The following is a 19,530-nucleotide window of genomic DNA, read 5'->3' as shown; positions in this document are numbered from 1 at the left end:
GCAGATAAACTAGGCACTAATGTAGCTATGCACCCTGTGCATCAGACAAAGCTTTTGTATCCCTGAATCCAAAAGGGAGAAAACAGGGATATGGTGCAGTTATCATCACTTGCACAGGGTGCTGGGGGGGAGGCCTAGGCTGACATAAAAGTTTGATGACTGTGTGTGAAATTGAAAGTGAAGCAGGCAGGCTGTGTGTGTCTGTAGGGGTTCTAAATGTGAAAGAGGTGTGTGAGAGTCTGCATGAACACAGCCAAACTCAGTGTTAGCTCTACACATTGGTATGTTGGACAGGTGTGATCCATGCATGGTAGTGGTGACAGTTCATCATTGTTACCCCCCAGCCATGGGAACTGGCTCTGCCAGGAGGTGCACTGGCACCTCCATGCCCAATGTCAGATGGAGTGCTGCTACCTGAGCATGACTGATGTCTGCTGGATGTGCTCAATTCATGGGAATGTCCAGGACCCTGTGATCTGCCACATCTGGGAGTGGACGGCACACTCCCTGATGGACCAGCGGAGGTATTGCCACTATGGGAGCATGATCGACAATGGCCACATTGGCTCTCAACAGATGTTGTGGCTGACCTACACACACAAGGACACAATTCCCCTACCAGCAGATGTTCCATCACAGACACTGCTGATTCCATGACAGACACTCCCTGTTCCCTCACAGACACTCCTCATTCCAGTGTATCATTCATCAATCCAAGGAATCAACACTGTGGAGGCAGTCGTGCATATCAGATAGTGCCACATCCACAACCCTTAGCATTTGTCTGGAGTACCTTTCTGAATATGGCTGTGCCCCCACAATGACCTTAAACATATGTTGCATGCCACGGGAAGACACACCTGCAACAGGTGGAGTAGGATCAGCAGGCCCCCTCTGAGTACCCCTATCTTCTCTCCTGCATGGCATCTCACCAGCACTTTGGCACAGCCAGACAAAACAGGCACTGAAGTAGCCACACTTCCCTGCTCAATATAATTGCCCTCCACCTGTCTATATCTGTGGGATCAGTGGACTGGGTAGGTGTAGACCTACTGGCTATGTCTGGGGAAAAAGAAAGAGGTGGCTGGATGTCAACCTCTGTGTCAGATTCAACCTGTGCATCCCTCAACTGTGCCTTAGTTTTTGTCACCATCATCATCAGTGTCTGATGAGACACTGACATCAGGTGGCACAGGGCCCACACTCTCACCATCATGATCACCTGTGATAAATAGGGAGAAACACAGGCATAAATTAATCCTTGCACTACTATGGTGTAATATATGCTAAACAATTAACAGCGCTATCACTATTACAGACAGTACAGCAATACAGACAACAGGCCTAAAATGGCACATTGGAATACTAGAAATTAATCTGCAGTAATGAAATAAATACCACTTGCAGGAGGCCTATGGTGCTGGATTCCTGATACTTCTGAAAGAATTTAAGCAAGAGGTGAGGCCAATATCATCACATTTAACAGTAAGACAGGTAGTACTACATATACTCCTTTCAATCAGTATGACATGTAACTTTAACAAGAATGTGTCTGACAACTCCAAACTGAGCTTATCACTGTGATAAAATTCAATAACCCTCCCATAAAAAGAAAAAATCCAAATGACACAGAAGTAACTTTTATTTCAATTGTTTTACTATACAAAAGTATTAATATGGACATATAACAAAGCCTACCTGGAAGCTCTTCCTGGGACTGAGAAGGGGTTGCACCCATATCAAGAACATATTGTGGGCCAATCTGCTGTCAGTTATCTTGCGTCAGAAGATTCACCAGGAATTCCTCACTGGGGGGGGGGGGGGGGCAGGTGGTTCTACAGCAGGCCCAACCCTGGTTATCTTCTGGTCTTGGGCAACAGCAGCTGCACACCTCCATGCAGTTGTTAGTATGTCAATAGACCTGTGGTCCACTTGCTCATATGGATGGCTGTGGCTGCCCATGGCATTTGTGTTATCCAAGATTTGTTACTATATCCTCAGCATCTCTGGCATATTGGCACAAGTCCTTCCAAGAAGAAAAGTGCTATGTTGACATAGTGTATCTACTATTATCATGTTTTCTGCCTCACTGAAGGTGGGTCTGTACATCAATGACATTTTTGGTCCTAAAACACAACAGAATGATAATGCACATAACTAGCACATAACTACAAATTAACTGTTACCAGATAAAACAGTTAAGGTAGGCAGTCAGTAGTGCCTACTTGAAAAACATAACACATACAACATATGTTAAGTACTAACAACAGGCAGGATGCAAGCAAGAAGCGTAGCAAGGTTGACATATCCTTGTATATGCCATAGCAGTAACTCAGCTGTGCTGCCCCCAAACAGTCCATTCTAGTTTGTAACATAACAGTAACTTCTCTTTGCTTCCTCCACTCACTAAAGAACATTCACGAGTCATTTTGCTAATAAAACACATTAGAAATGCTAAACATGCATTCAAAGGACCTGTCCCCGAAACATTTGTACATATGTATCACACAGCCTACTATTTTCATGCATTGTCAATCATTTGTACCTCTGAAATGGCTTTACAAATGTGGCCATGCACAAAGTGAAAACAAGGCAAGAATGTGCAGGAAGTATGTATGAAAGAACCATAGCTATCCATCTCTTCCAGAATAAAAAAAAACATATCTGGTAGGATTTGAACTGTCACCCCCCAGAGAGAAGGGTGAACACAACACAATTTGTTGTACAGAGAATTGTATAGATAATTTGAAAGAATCTTGTGTCTCATGAACACATGTGTGCAAAATGGAGCTGAGCATGGGTCAATTTTTTTTGTGTGTGTTTTTTTTTTGTGTGAGAAAGGAATTTTGGGGAAGGGCTGTAGGAATGTCTGAGTGACGTAAGTTGGGCAGGTGATGAAGCAATTGCAGACAGACAATACAAACAAGACAAAAGACAGGGATGGTGAAGGTCTCATGAGGTGGGTGAACACCATGGATGGGGAGAGGGATGGTAAATCTGTGTCCCATACACATCACTGACAGCTCACTGCACCACTGGCTGTAGTGCCCAATGTCTATGCCTCATACAGGTACTCTGCATTAGGATGGAGAGCAGGTGCTCCAACCAGTGTAGGCATGCACCAATAGTACAGGGCACAATCCAACAGATCATCCCTTGCAGTTCATCACAGGTGACAAATTCACCCCCTCCACCACTGTGCCTGGAGAAAGCCACATGCCTGTCATCCAGGACAGAACTACCTGATGGACCAGGTGGTGCAGGGGTAGCAGAGGGGATGCTACCAGGTACTGCACCAGATGTGCTGGGCAGAGATGCTGTAGCTGGTGGAGTGAGGGCAGATGGATCCTGTGGGACAGTCCTACCCCACTGTTATGTGGGAAAAGCAAAAAATAAAAAAGTAAGCAAAAAAAAAAATAATAATAACCCCCCCCCAAAAAAAAAAGAAACCAACAAAAAAAAAAGGAAGTGTAAAAACTTGAAGTGAGAGAAAAACAGGGACAACATTAGAAACATCATATGTGACATACAAAGCATTGATACATTTGACTCTATTCTGTTACCTTTACTTTTAACTACAAACTCTTTACAAGTTTCTTTATTATTTTAAGACCACCCAGTTTATAATAGAGGCACACTATAGTACAGATTGTAGCCACCAATCATCGATGTGTACATATTGCACATATGGGTTTCCCAGTTATACTGTTTATAGATTACAGAAGGTCATTTGTGCCACTGGTAGAGAGGTTTGAAGTTACATTCCAATAATGGTGAAAACCTAAACAGTATTGTATATTTGGGAATTTTAGCTTTTGATCCCACAACTGATGACTATGCTAAAGTACTGTACTGTTCTTGTTCTACAGACTACTGCAGGCATAAATTTTGTTTTACACTTTAGAGATGTATGCCCACTGTTATTTGAGAATATGATATCATAGATTGTGGTACAGACTAAGGCATACATAGTTTCTGTAGATCAATGCATGTGTATACAACTTTAAGAAGCTATCCAAGGGCTTGCACAAGTGTATAAATACTGAGCACGTGGAAGTCTGACTGCCATTTTGTAGTAAGCTGTTGAGATGCAACCATGTAAGTATATAAGGTCTGCCTGTTAACCAGTTTGTTAATATTTTATGATGATGCTATTCATTCTGATGTGTTTCTATGCATTAAAGCATCTAAACAAAATAACCCACCTGCTTGTCATCTATGTTTGAGAGGGACAAATGACAGTTTCTTTTACAGTTGGGATATGCATGCTCATTTTTATACATATGCATGTTCCAATTATATTGGATACAGATTACAGAAAGACATTTGTGCCACTGGTACAGAGGTATGACGTTACATTCCAATAATGATGAAAAACTAACAGTATTATTCATTTGAAAAGTGCAGTTTTTGAACCCGCAACTGATGACTATGCTAAACTACTATACTATTCTTTTGTCCTAAAGACTGGATGCATAGTTTTCCTTTTACAGTTTAGAGATGCATGCCTACTGTTATTTGTGAACAAGGCACCACTGTTTTGTGCTACAGACTAAGGCATGCATAGTTTCTTTTACAGATGGGATACGCATGCTCAATTTGATACAACTCTATTAAATGTCAACTAAGCGGTCCTTAACATTTAATTCTACAAAATTACTATACAAAGTATTATTATTATTATTATTATTATTATTATTATTATTATTATTATTAAAATATTACTTAGACAGTACTATTCTGATGCATACATACCACATGCTCCTTGCATCCTTATGGGATCAAACATTCGAGACTCGCAGCTGTGGAAAAAAAAAACAGAACAGAACATCATTAACAGTACCAGTCTTGACTAAATTTAGCTTTTAACTCTTACAATTACTCACTGAAACTGAAACTTACAACCTGTGGGGTGTCCGCTGCCTGACATTCCCTGATCTAAAGGTTGAGGGTATCCAGCTTCCTCCTCCGGAGGTCATCAGAATAATGTCTGCATTGCTCACCTGTTCAGGGTATACGTGGGTGTTCATTGGTTAAGGCCCTGGCAACACTATTCCAGGTTTCAGGTTTATATTCTGAGCCTGAATATTCCCACTGCAGCAACCTGGGCCCATACTTCCTAACTTGTAGTCCAACAAAAATCTTGACTCCTGGACATGCCAACACTGCACCCGAAAGTTCACACCCTGTCCAGCAACTCCAGTCATGCCTGCCAGAGTTCAAGCTCAATGTCTAATGTGCATTTACTGCCAATTTCAGTTTATATGGTGCTGTTTTTTGCCTATTGCATGTCTCATGCTCACTGATAGTATGCACATTTTGGTTTTCCAACATTTGAAAACATTGCACAGCTCTTACCATCAGGGAAACACAGTAAGCAAGGGAGCGCAATGCAGGGCACCATGTATGCATGGTAGTAAGCAATGTGCAGTAATAGTGAACAATGCAATATCTAGCTCATTAGGTATACAAGCACTTGTGAAAAATGGGCTAGTCAAATTTACTATATATATATATATATATGGTTCTCCTACACTTGCAGCTATTACAACAAGAAGGTTTAAAAAACAGTTGTGTATCTTGCACATTATTGGTATAATCTGCACTCTTACAACAGTAAAACAAAACTTGCACACCCTGTACTAGATCACTGTGCCATCTGCACTCCACCCCTAAACATAACACCTGCTGCCATGGGAATAGTGAGATGGATATCTGTTATCTTAGTAGTTATTGTAAGGTTCTCACTGTTAACCATTGCGCAATGCTGCTTACTGTGGTTGCGTGATGCACAATATTATTAATTGAATGCATCCTTTTTCATATGGCTGCCTGGGCCCTGTCTACAACCTGAGTGGTCCATTTTTCCAGTTTGTGTTCTGCTGAACTTCACAGAAACCAGCTGAGCATAGCTAAACTTGTTTATACCAAGCTGTGCATCATGCAAACACTGGCAATAAAATAAACAAATAAATAAACAAATAAAATAAAAAAGGGATAAAAAATTAATTAAAACACAAAAGGCAGACTGTCCACAGTTTTACAGAATGTCCAAATATTTGCATCATATATTTGGCCTATTATTTGTACAATGGGTGTTTTTTTGTGAAATCATTGAAGACTGCAGTCACTATATAATGACATATTTTATTTATTTATTTATTTACTTAACATTTGTTTACTGGGAAAGTCCAACTTAGAACAAAGCCCATTTTCAGAGGAGGCCTAGGGAGAAAAGCTCCAGATGCATGTCTTTGTAACATGGGAAGAAACAGGAGTACTTGGAGAAAACACACACGAATGCAGGGAGGCCACGCAGACTCCACACAGAAGGCACTCCAGCTGAGAATCGAACCAGAGAACCTCTTGCTGTGAGGCAACAATGGTAGCAATGCACCACTGTGCCTTCCATTATACCATCCATATACATTTGTGTTCCGTAATTCATATCCTTCAGAAAATGTATGCTTGCCATTTGTTCTGGAATGATCCACATTCACTATACAGGTTTTTCGGCCTGTAATATTGGAGAGAGCAGTAAAACCTTCCCAAAACGTATCGCACATCATTAATATTCACAGCTAGAGAGTGCACAGTGCCACGCAATGTACAGAATCACATACACAAATGTACTCCATGTAGGCTCTATGCAGAACCTACTCGCAGTTTTATTAATACCGCAGAATGGCAATTAAGCTCTAAAAAGAGATGGTGTTTTAGAGGTTCCTAAATTCAGAAAGAAATTAAATATAATGCCAAATGTTTGTTTCTAGAACAAATAAGCTATGGTCACTGTATTCTTTTCGAGGAGAAGGTAATATGCAGTGAGGGTACTTGATTTCATTCAGGAATAAGATTACATATTCTCATTCTATTTGCAAATTGAAACAAGATAAGAGAAATAGTTTATATTTAAGGGGTTTAAATAATGGCTGGATTCAGCACAAGGTGATCTAGGCAGTTGCCTAGGGTCGGGTGCTGATTAGGGAGCCTTTCCAACAACAATAGTTTCAAAAAAGATGTTTTTCATTTAAAAAATTATATCTGTATTTTGCTTAAAAAAATCTGATTTTTTTTTAATGTCCATCTGTGTTGTGCTTTATTATATGTTCATACACCAAACAGGAAGTGATACTGGAATGCATGCAAATCAGAGCAGTGGTGCAAGAGTTGAATAGATCACATTCATATGCATAAGTAAGGCAGTCAGCCTGAGATATGAGGGCAGCTGTTCATGGCAAGCACAAAGAAAACATAGTCAGGTTATTGCAGCACTGCAGAAAACAGTGCATGTGTGTGTGTGTGTGTGTGTGTGTGTGTGTGTGTGTGTGTGTGTGTGTGTGTGTGTGTGTGTGATAAAAGTGCCCCAAGCTGGGGACACTGTCTAGTTAAGTGACTTACTCTGAATCACACACACACTCAAACCTTATAACTTAGCTAAGGGAGGTAGGAGTCTTAATCCTCCACATTAACTCTCAGGTCACTTTTAATTTAATTTAATTTTTTTTTGTGATAAATCACTGAGGATTACATTCTGTCAATGTCAGTTTTATTGTTATGTGATTCAAAAAATATGTGTTGATACAAAATTTGTTATTCTTTTACCTTTGCTGTGATTTAGAGTGGTCGGCTCTTATCTGTCTTCAGTTTTGCAGAACATCTCAGATTTTACCTCATATTTATGTCTTGTACTGTTCTTTGGGACAACTGGAAATTTGAGATAGGCCCTTAAATGATCCACTTGACTGCAAGCCTAATGACTATTTATGAGCCAGAGTAGCTACAGTGTAAAGGAAGGAAACTGATTTTAGTAAATAGGAACATCATTATATGAGCCATGTTCTATGGATGTGATCCTTGATTTCCTTCTTATCGTGAATGACAACAGTGTATTTACTATTTAGTAAATAGGAACATCATTATATGAGCCATGTTCTATGGATGTGATCCTTGATTTCCTTCTTATCGTGAATGACAACAGTGTATTTATTATTTAGTAAATAGGAACATCATTATATGAGCCATGTTCTATGGATGTGATCCTTGATTTCCTTCTTATCGTGAATGACAACAGTGTATTTATTATTTAGTAAATAGGAACATCATTATATGAGCCATGTTCTATGGATGTGATCCTTGATTGCCTTCTCATCGTGAATGACAACAGTGTATTTATTATTTAGCTGTGAATAAATCTGACAGCATGAAGTCTATGTGTTTAATTTTAATATTTTAACTATGAATGCTTTTCATTTAACTTGTTTTTTTCCTGGCACAAAGGTGTTAAATGTAATGTATATGGGCTACAACAGTTTGCCTAGTTTTTATTGTAGATGACTAAGGATATGAGATGTTAAAGAGCTGCTTCCTGTAGTAAATGTTTGGATTCCTTCAGCCTCGATTTGCTCTTTATGAGACATGGCCAAGTTACTTCACCAGACAGTATGGGCACTAGTATCCAGTGGACTGTTGCAGACTGTTAGCAAACTGCATTGTACATTTGACTTTTGAATTCCTGCTCCTTGTACATACACCTAAATTAGTGCTTCACTTTATGCTATTTGAATAGGAATCTCAGCATGTATCTTATAGTTTAATGGGTTGCCAGATGCATTTTTATTAGATGTGACTTTCAAGGGAAAGGAAATTTACTGTTTCTCATGGTAAGTCTAATTTCAATGTGAGTGTTTTGTTGGGTCTATATTGCAACATCGAACGCTTAAAACAGCGAACGATGTTACTTCTATACATTTTCAGCGAAAGCTGAAAATGTCCAATCAAAAGAACAGCAATTTCTTTCTCTAGGAAAGAAATCGCTGTTCCATCCCCCGCAAAAAAAAAACACATTACACACTTCCAAACACATACACACATACCCAGTCCTAATTATGCCCCCGCAAAAAACAGTAAACAACTAAATACACATATGCACATAACCCAAACATACATTTAATGAAAAAAAAAAAAAAACAGTAAACATTTTAAACCATATGCACTTACCTTAACCCGCACCCTAACCCTAAGGTCAGTAACTCTTATACATTTACATAAACAGCTCCAAACACATACACACTTACCTTAACCCTAACTCTGCCCCCCCAAAAACAAAAGTAAACAACTGAAAACACATACGCACATAAATCAACCATACATTTAACATAAAATATAAAACAGTAAATGCTTTCGTACATATGCACTTACCTTAACCCGCACCCTAACCCTAAGGTCAGTAACTGTTGCACAGTCACTCTCGGGAGCTATACCGGACAAGGGACCACACTACACTTCAGAACATGGCAAAACAATGAAGCGGTCAAGCGACTTCTTTCCCAGGGAAATATTTCGCTGAACAGCCACTTCGCTGTTTTGCCTTTTCGCTCTACATGTCAGCAAAAACACATTTGACATAATGCGTTTTCATTGTACTCATAGGAACCCGTTTTGTTTAGAAAATGGCTGTTAGTGCATTTTCAGTAAGATCTGAAATAAAACTTTTAAATGAAATCCAACTCTGTGCTGACTGTAAAAGTAAAGAAGAAAATAATATGTACAATGACAGGTTTTTAATAGTGTTTATGGTAACTGGAGAAAGGCGATCAAGTAATGAAATATTGGTATGGCTGACAGGGGATTGCTTCTTTACCCTGCATAGGATCCAATTTGCCCAAAATATCAGTATGTTGACTCTAGAGTGCATGCTTTAACAATACAGCATTATTAGCCATTCTTCAAGTAGGCCAGACCTATATTAAATGATGTCAGACAGGATAGATATTCCCGATGACAAGAAGACATAAGGATGTCAAAAATGACATGCAGGAATTCTGCCAGCATGTGATGCACACCCTCCCAAAAAAAAAATAGTATGTTCTATGCAGTACTATTTCTGATTTTTTGTATAACTTGTGGGTTATTGAACAAAAGCTGCTATAGCATTTATACTGTCTTTAATTGTTTTCCTTTATTCATTGCACTAAAGAATTAATTTATTTATTAATACATCTGGCTTGTACAATACAGTCTAAACATGTTGCATTATAGTAGTCTTTACAGCTTCCAGCAACTGCAAAGGGGCTGAAATTTGTAGGGTCTCATAGTCTGCATTATTTGGAGTGATGATAAAACTTTCTGGTCTTTAGCATCCATTATGTGGTCATTGTTGCATATTACTGTAGTATAGTATTTTACTACAAGGTAGGGTTGTAGGGGATTTCAGTATTTAGTTAAAAACTGTTATGCTAACAGCTGATGAAGGTGACTAAAGGTCCAGTGTGTTAATGAGCTGCTTCCTTGCACAGGTGATGCAGGGTTTGAATCTTTTTATCTTCATTTACTTACTGTTTGACATTGAGCAAGTCACTTAACCAAATAATTGTTTGGGGCAACTGAGAATTCAAGCTAGGCTCCTTAATAGTCTTCAGGACTGTATTCTAGTAATTATACACCTGTTATAACTGTTTGCCAGCCATTCCCTATTGCACATCAGATCTAGTTCCTGAAATGTTCTAGCAATGTCACCAGCACACCAACTTTTTAATATAACATAAAGAATTTATTCTTCAAGAGCAGCAGGCAATGCGCTTTGTAGATGAAATACGAAATACAAAGCAGTTTGCCAGCAGCAACCTCTGCATTTAGTTCTCTTTAACGTGGTATTATGCAGAACACTTTTATTTCTGCAGATATTGTGCATATTGACTTAGCATATCTTATCAAGTGGTTAATATTTCTTATGAGCTCATAAACACTCTTTTATTTAAACTGAGCTACAAATGGTTGAATCGTATGGTATGATGCTAGTGATCTTTATACAATTTCAGGTTGTTCAATCTTAGCTACCAATTAAGTACATGTAGTATATACCTTCATAACAATAAGGGATGGACACAGTCAACAAAATGGCTATAACTGCTGGAGGGGACAGTGGAGCTGGCTCTCTCTGGGTAAAAGTATTTTATGCTCCTGCCGTGTGATCATCTGTAAGCAGGGCTTAACAGGGCTAGTGTGCACATGTGAATTAAGTTAGAATATTTGGCTGCTTTCTGTTTGAGTGAAAGCAATTTGAAATGTGACTTTGGTCATTATTACCATTATTATTTATTTATTTTGCTTATTTATTTCAGTTTGATAACTGGGGAAGCACACTGGGCCATGAAGAGCCCATTTTCTGTGGAGGCTTGGGGAGAAAAGCTCCAATGACAGTTACATTCAAACAATTTATACAATCAATTTTTCAGAGAAATACAGCATACAATACAATAAAATAAATGTGATAACATACAATCAATTTTCAGAGAAAAACAGCATAGAATACAATAAAATGAATGTGATAACATAATATTGATACAGACAAATAAGAATACAGGTGAAGTGTTTTTTTTTTTTTTTTTTTTTTGCAAGTTAAGGCACGGTTCATGTAAGAGAGAAAGTGGCTGCAGTAGGTGACATTTCTGTAAGGGTATAATGGAGTGTTGTAGTAGGTAGGTGAAGTAGTTGTAGCAGAGGTGGAGAAGTGAATGGTTAGAGGGGGGAAGTTATGTTGGGGAGTGGGATGGGCATATCCATTTTGTAGTAAGATTGGAGAACAAGAGAGATGTAAATTTGGTGTGGCCAGTGATATTGTGAAGAGTGGGAAGGAGAGAGTTCCATAGCTAAGAAATGGAGCAGGAAAGTAGAAGGTGGCCATGGGGTCGTGAGGGTTTGTATATTTGTAGGAGGATTTGGTTTTCTGATCTGAGTGAGCAGTTAGGAATGTAGAGGGTTAATTTGGTAGAGAGAGAGAGAGAGAGAGAGAGAGAGAGAGAGGCAGCTAGAAGGTTTGTGGATGAGCTTGTGGGCATTGGTAAGTTTAAACAATGGAAAGTAATTGGGCAGTTTGAGCCACTGTAAGATATGGAGGGAGTGGCAGTGGTGGGAGGATTTTTTTGAGATGGTAGCAAATTTGCTTATTTTATTATAGAATGATTTGAGTTTGGATTGTAGGCTGAGTTGAAGATTGTTTAGCAGGGGATGTCATGCATAAGAGAGGGGAGGAGGTAAGAGGAAGCTAGAGTTTTCCTGGTGGAGCGGGGAGGTAGGGTGTGTCTGTATAGGATTCCTAGTTTTTGGTGCTTTTTTTTGATGGTGGATTGAATGTGGGTGTCAAATTTTAGATGCTCATCAATGATGACACCAGGGAGTTTGGTATTAGATACGATTTTGATTGGGATATTATTGTTACTAAGTATTGAGAAAGAGTTTTTGTCGATTGGGGAGTTTCTAGAGGGGGAAAAGATCATCAGTTTAGTTTTATTAGTGTTTAGGGGAAGGCGGTTGTTTTTCACCAAGGATTAAGTTTTAGAGAAGGCTGACTGAGTTTTTAGAAGTAGGTCGGAGGGGGAGTCAACTGAGCCGATGATTTTTGAATGATTTGCATATTGGATTATTGATGAGTCAGGGATGGTGTGAAAGTTGTTAATAAATATATTGAAGAGTAGTGGCCCTAGAACTGAACCTTGTGGGACCCTGTGGGGGTGTGCAGAAAGGGGGAGGTTGAGGATTTCCATGGAATGGCTTGTTGCCGCTCAGTGAGGTAGTCTGAGAGCCATGCTAAGGTAGCAGTGGAGAGGTTGAGAGATATTATTATTATAATTTTTGATACAGGCATCTGAGAAGGCTGCAGTTAACAATGTAGCTATTATTGCTGGGTTTGGCAATTGTCAGTGGATATAAATTAACACATATTCCACCACTGGTCAGATTAATTTTTAATGCATATGAGTTTCAAGGGAAAATAACTTTACTATGACCCATGCTTTCTGCTTTCAGTGTGAGACACTTTTGTTTGGCAAATGGCCATCAGTGTTTGTGCTATAAATTTTGAAAATAAAGGTTTTAAATCAAACCTCTGTAATCATTATATGACTAAAAAAAGAAAATAGCATGTACCCTGACAGGTTTGAATAGTATTTATGGGAAATGGGGAGAGAGAAAACGCCAAGTAGTGGGACACTGGAATAGTTGGGGGAGGGCCTGGTCCATTATCCCACCTAGGACCCTATTTGACTGTGTTTCAACTCTAATTTGAACAGAAGGGTACCAAGAAATAACTGTACTCTTTATTGTACATTTGGCCATTTAGCTTTTCTCAGAACAGAGCAATGTTGCCTTTTCCCAGGTTATAATTTGTAGCAGTAGATATTGTGTCTTCTGCTATTACATTCATGTCTCTAGAACCACTTTGCAGCAATAGTCACGCCCTTCCTACCTTCACATGCTGCTGCCATCTCCTCATTTAAATTCTGATGCACATATGTGATCCACAACTTTACTGCAGTGCAGTTATGTCTTCTACACTTCTTTATAGTTACAAAAATGTATCCCCCCCTCCATGTTCCTGTCCCATTCTCTTAAGTATAGTACATAAGGCACTATGCTGGTTCACTCATTCCCATAAAGAATTGCAAAGAAGCAAATTGTGGAATTATACTAATCTCATTGTCATTTAAATAATTCTCTAGTAGTGGCAGGGCCATATGCATTATGTAAAACTAGCCAGAAGCCTAGGTGTTTTGGAAGTATCCTCATCTTTGAGTGCTAAAAGTAACAAGGCTATGTGACAACAGCCATTTTACATTTTATGATGCATGGAAGTCTTTGCTTCCTTAAATCATCTCCCCATGCTGACTTTGCAACACTTTTTCCCTCACCTAACCATTATCAGTGTTTATGGAGGTTGTAGGGGCAAATGCATGCAAAGAAGATTATGCCTTGTTTGTGGTGCTCTTTTAGCCTCTGTAATACTCCTCCTAGTCCACAAACACATGACTTTCTGACAGACCATCAGCTGAAAGTGAATTTACATACTTGTCTGTTGAGGAGATCTGTATGACAGATGATTGGTGGAGAACAAACTGTTTTCCGGCACAAAACATCAAGATTCTAAATGATAATCTGCAAACAAGTACACAATTTAAACAAATCTGACAAAAATACATTTATTACAGCCCTGTCCAACTGCAACTGGAATGTATTAAGAGTAATGGGTCAAGATGAAGCAGTTACTCACTTCAGTTACACCTTCCTAAAATACTAAATGATTTTGCACCAGTTAGGACAAGAAAGTTAAAATCTAACAGAGTGCCATGGCTGACAAAAGAAACCAAACAGCTCATGCTGGAAAGATAAAGCATTTTAGACATTTCAGGAACTGTATCAAGATCCTTGTTAAATGTTTCAAGAAATTATACTACCGCAATCTCCAAAAAAATAAAAAATACACCAAAACAACCCCAAGCTATTTTGTTCCTCTCTAAATAAACTATTACACCCTGACCATACCACTAAAAACTGTCCATCTACTTCAAACAAAAAAGAATCCATTGCCACTCAGTTCAGTACTCATTTTATCCAGTCAGTTCTATCACTAATCAATGACCATCTCCCTTCACCCCTCAAACTTCTATCTGTTGTCAAAAACAATACATGGTCTTTTAGTTTGAAGCCAGTCTCAACATCAACCATACAATATCACTAACCAAGTTGAAAGTAACAACCTCAGCTGCCGATAACCTTCCCACTGAGTTCCTCAAAATAGGTGCAGAAGCACTAGCCTTCTCTGTCTGCATTCTAATCAACCAGTTAATAACTGCAAACTATGTCCAATCTATCTGGAAGAAATCCATTATTATACCCCCTTCACAAAGGAGGTACTTCAACAGAGTTAACAAACTATAGACCCATTGCTATTCTATTACCCCTTGCTAAAATCCTTGATAAATGTAACCACTCTCAGCTTATGAGACATGCAATCAAACACATCCTCGTCTTCAACACCCAGCATGATTTCAGTCCCAAACACTGTACTACTGCTGCCCTCCTCATCTTTACCAGTGTAGTAAACCAATACAAAAATGAGGGCAATTGTGTTTCTTCACTTTTCTTTGACCCTTTCAAAGCACTTGACACAGTGTCCTTATGTGCTTTGACTCATCCATAACAAAATTACAGGAAATTACTCAAAAATCATTCACTTACCTTGATGTATAGCTAAAAAAATTCTAACTTGCTGCTTAATGCCAAAAACATTAATCTTGTGCTATTCTCACCAAAACAACTCCTTAACCAGAAACACGCATTTCATATTATCTCAAGTAATAAAACAAAACTAGAAAACCATAAGCCAAACTAAACTACTCAGAGTCATTATAGATGACAACCTCAAGTTTGATCACCATATAGTTCACTCCATCAAGAAAACTCAGCAAAATCTCAACTCTGTCTGTTCATAGGTTCATAGGTAGGTACTAGGCTATTGGCCCAAGGGCCTAACTAAGCCTAGCCAACAAGGTTCCCTGGCTTACACTACACAAGAAAGTTAATTTCCTGTGCCCCTGTTGAGCAGAGCCACATAAGTGATCCCTGGAGTATATTTCCTATTTCCCATCCACTCATCAAGATTTTTTTTGAAGAGTGCTAATGAGGAACATTGCTTGACATAGTTGGGTAGCTTGTTCTAGAGTATAGGAAGTCTCTGGGACAGGAATCTATCCCTCCAGCATGTCCTGTTTATTGTGGTGACTAGGTTTAGGGCCCTAGAGCATGTAGCTCGGAAGGATTGGGATTTCTTTAGGTGTAGCATGTCCAACAGCTCTGGGTTTAACATAACTTTATATGTTAGGCAGAGATCTCCTCAGAGTAGGTAATATGCTACACAGTAAAGCTGGAGTTTTTTGAGATGGTCAGTGTAGGGCATCTGTTTGGGGCCAGTAATCATCTTTGTGAGGTACTTCTGTGGCCTTTCCAGCTGCTGCAGATGACTTGTGAGGTACATCCCAAAAGGGGCATTGTACTCTATAATGGGTCTAATGAGTGGCGAGTAGAGGGGAACAATGACCTCTTTTTTTCCTGGATGAGAACCCTTTTGTGATGAGGTGTGCCACATAGAAGGATTTTTTTGACTACTGTGGCAATGTGATTATCAAAGGAGAGACTACTGTCCACCTGCGTCCCAAGGTCTCTTATCACACATTCGGCATTATGTAGACTGCCATTTATGTGGTAGTTCATGGGTACAGAGTTTTTACCAAAGGGGATGACAATGCACTTTTTGGCATTGAGCTTGAAGCCATGCCTTTGACACCAGGCATCTAGCTCAGTGAGGCCCTTCTGTAGGATGTCCACATCATTTGGGGACTCGACTATGGTTCCTAGTTTGCAGTCATCTGTGAACTTCATTAGCCAGAGGCATTCTGTGTTATCCTGTACTTCAGATAAGTAGATACCAAACAGGAGCGATCCCAGGACTGAACCCTGTGGTACTCCATTTCACACTGGTTTGAAGTCAGATTTGGAGTCTACAACTTTTACAGTGTGGGTTCTGTCAGTGAGCCAGTTGGCAACCCATCTTGTGACATAGGGATTTATACCTAGTTTAGTGAGTTTAGCTATAATTCCAGAATGGGGATGGTGTCGAAAGTCTTGGTGAGGCCAAGATAGGCTGTGTGAACCACCTTACCCTCGTCTACAGCTTTGGTGACTGCCTCAAAGAAGTCGATCAGGTTCAGAAGGCATAATCTGCCTTTTGCAAACCCAAACTGGGTGGGGACCAGAGTTTGGAGGTTACCAATGTCTTTGTTTATGAGTTCCATGATGATACTTTCCATGGCCTTGCAGACCAGGCTCATCAGGCTAATAGGGCTATAGTTCCCAGGATCAGTGGTGGCTCCCCCTTTTTGGAGTGGGATAACTGTTGCTGTGTGCCATTCAGTGGGCTCAAAGCCTGATGTGAGACTATGATTGAACATGGTGCTTAGTTGGGGAGCCAGTTTGTTCTGAAGTTCATGTAAAACACAGCCTGGGATGTTGTCCGGTCCCATGGATGCTGTATTATTGGTTTTAGAAAGTGCAGGTTTTACCTGCATAGATGTAATTACATGGACTCTGCATTCTTCCTGTATAGATATGGCCCTTTAGGGGGTGAGAGGGGGGGTAAAGTTAGTACTGAACCTATCTGCCAGGATGTTGGCAATACTAGTTGGTTTTATGCCATTGTGCTGTAACTCAGAGCAGATCTGGGTGTTGCCATTGAAATTCCTGACATAGCTATAGAATGCTTTGTGGTTGCCCTTAGAATCAGTGGTGATTTTGTTTTCGTAACTAGCTTTGGAGGATCTTATAAGGGATCTCAGCTTCTTACTGAGGCTGACCAGGGAGCTCCTACACTCATGGGATTTTACTCTCTTTTGCAACAGTTTCTTCCTTCTGTTGTAGAGTTTGTTTATGGCAGGGGACCACCAGATTGTCTTCCTTTTTTTGGAGGATAGCGCCTTGGTTCTGTTTGGGATAGCACGATCCATGCACTAGTGTAAAGTGCTTATAGAGTGCATTTGTGTAGGATTCAGCAGTCGTAACTGTATTGTCCATCTGCATGGGTGTCATGAAGTTTGCCACTTCTGTCTTAAGAAGCATGAAATTGGCTTTGGAGAACCTTTTTATCGTGGTTTCCTTAATGGTGGGTGGGGGCAGGATGCGGATATCTAGGGTGATTAGTTTATGGTCGGATCTGACCAACAAGGAGTTGACTTCAGGTGTGGAACACTGGTCACTCATGTTGGTAATGACTAGGTCTAGGATACTGTTGCCCCTGGTGAGGGTATGGATAAGTTGATCCAGGGCATTGGAATTTATGAATTCCAGAAAACGTTCAGTGAAGGGGTTGGTACAGGAGTAGTTTTCCCAGTTAATGGTGGGGTAGTTGAAATCACCCATTATTAGGGTGTATGGCTGAACCCTAATATTTTACAGTATATCAAGAAAAGAGGACTGGGAATCCTGGTACATGGTGGGAGATCTGTAGCAAGCTACAATTTGAATTGCAGTTTTGCCCAGAATTAGTTGCACTTGGATAACCTGGGATGCATTATGCTGCGCAACTAGCCTGGAGGTGTGGATATCCTTAATTAATATGGACACACCTCCGCCTTTGGTGTTCTGGTCCAGGTTAGATGGCTGAAAAGTGTGGTATAAGTTATAGCCTGGTAATGCAGGGGTGCACTCTAGAGCCTTGAACCAGGTATCAGTCACTGCACAGATATTGATGTTCTCCATTTTAAGGAGTGCCTCGAGTGAGTGCATTTTGATATTTAGACTTCGAGCATTGAATAGCATTACCCTCAGTTTTTGTTTGCCTCTTCCTGTTATGGTGGTGAATTTGTCATTTGAACCTTGCCTGAAAAAGGCACTACAGGGACGGCAAGAGCCTTAGCCAGTATCTGGAATTCCAAAGGTGACAGGTGCAGGCCATGTCTGGCAAAGCATCATGGTCTGATGACCATGTTGTCCCAGGCAGACAGATACTGGAGCCCCTTAGAATGACACCAGAAGCTTAGACAATTGTTGAAGTCAATCATTTTTGTCCTTGTACTGTGGTATCATTTTTGGCGATGGCAGGATGCTACTCAGGGCTAGGGTCATACCTGCCTGGGCTACAAGATTGGAAAGCTCTTCCATGTCTCTTTTCATGTAGTCCAGAGAGGTACATCTCAGGTTGTTCACAACAACATAGACAATGACAGAGTCATATTTGTACTTGTTGTGGAGTGACCTGAGTGCGTGAGTTATGTGGCGGATCCTTGCGCCCGACAGGCAGCTGACAGTAACCTTCTCCTTGTTTAGCCTGGTGAGTGGGACATCAGTGTGCCTGACTATAGAGTCACCTATGTAACTTCAAGTCAAGTTTTACCACCATTGATGTGCAGTGATCATGGGGTCATAAAGGTTAATTTGTTGCTAGATAATTCTGCCAAACTGAAATCTATGCTCAGAAGGTTAATTACAGATTATAGGGAAGCAAAAAAAAACATTTTTTTAAAACAACATTTTATCATGGTGTGGATGGAAGGAGAAATGGCGTAGGCATTATCCTGAAGGAACAGTATGCTAAGAGTGATTTGGAGGTGAAAAGAGTATCAGACAGAGTGATGTTTATGAAGCTGGAAATTGATGGTGTAATGATGAATGTTGTTAGTACATATGCTCCACAAGTTGGGTGTGCGATGGATGAGAAAGAAAAATTTTGGAGTGAGTTGGATGAAGTGGTGATGAATGTACCCAAGGGTGAGAGACTGGTGACTGGAGCAGATTTCAATGGGCATGTTGGTGAAGGGAACAGAGAGGATGAGGAAGTGATGGGTAGGTATGGTGTTAAGCAAAGGAATGCAGAAGGTCAGATGTTAGTGGATTTTGCGAAAAGGATGGACATGGCTGTGATGAATACATATTTTAACAAGAGGGAGGAGCATAGGGTGACACACAAGAGTGGAGGAAGATGCACACAGGTGGATTATATCTTATGTAGAAGGGCCAGTCTGAAGGAGATTGGAGACTGCAAAGTGGTGGCAGGGGAAAGTGTAGTTAGGCAGCATAGGATGGTGGTTTGTAGGATGACATTGGTGATCAAGAAGAGGAGGCTGAGTGTGAGGGCAGCACCAAGGATCAAATGGTGAAAATTGAAAAAGGGTAATTGGGAGGTGATGTTCAGGGAAAAGTTAA

This window comes from Protopterus annectens, chromosome 1.part0 (assembly GCF_019279795.1).
Source record: "Protopterus annectens isolate FY-2018-M chromosome 1.part0, PAN1.0, whole genome shotgun sequence".
NCBI lineage: Eukaryota > Metazoa > Chordata > Ceratodontiformes > Protopteridae > Protopterus > Protopterus annectens.
Note: the sequence above shows the minus strand (reverse complement) of the source record.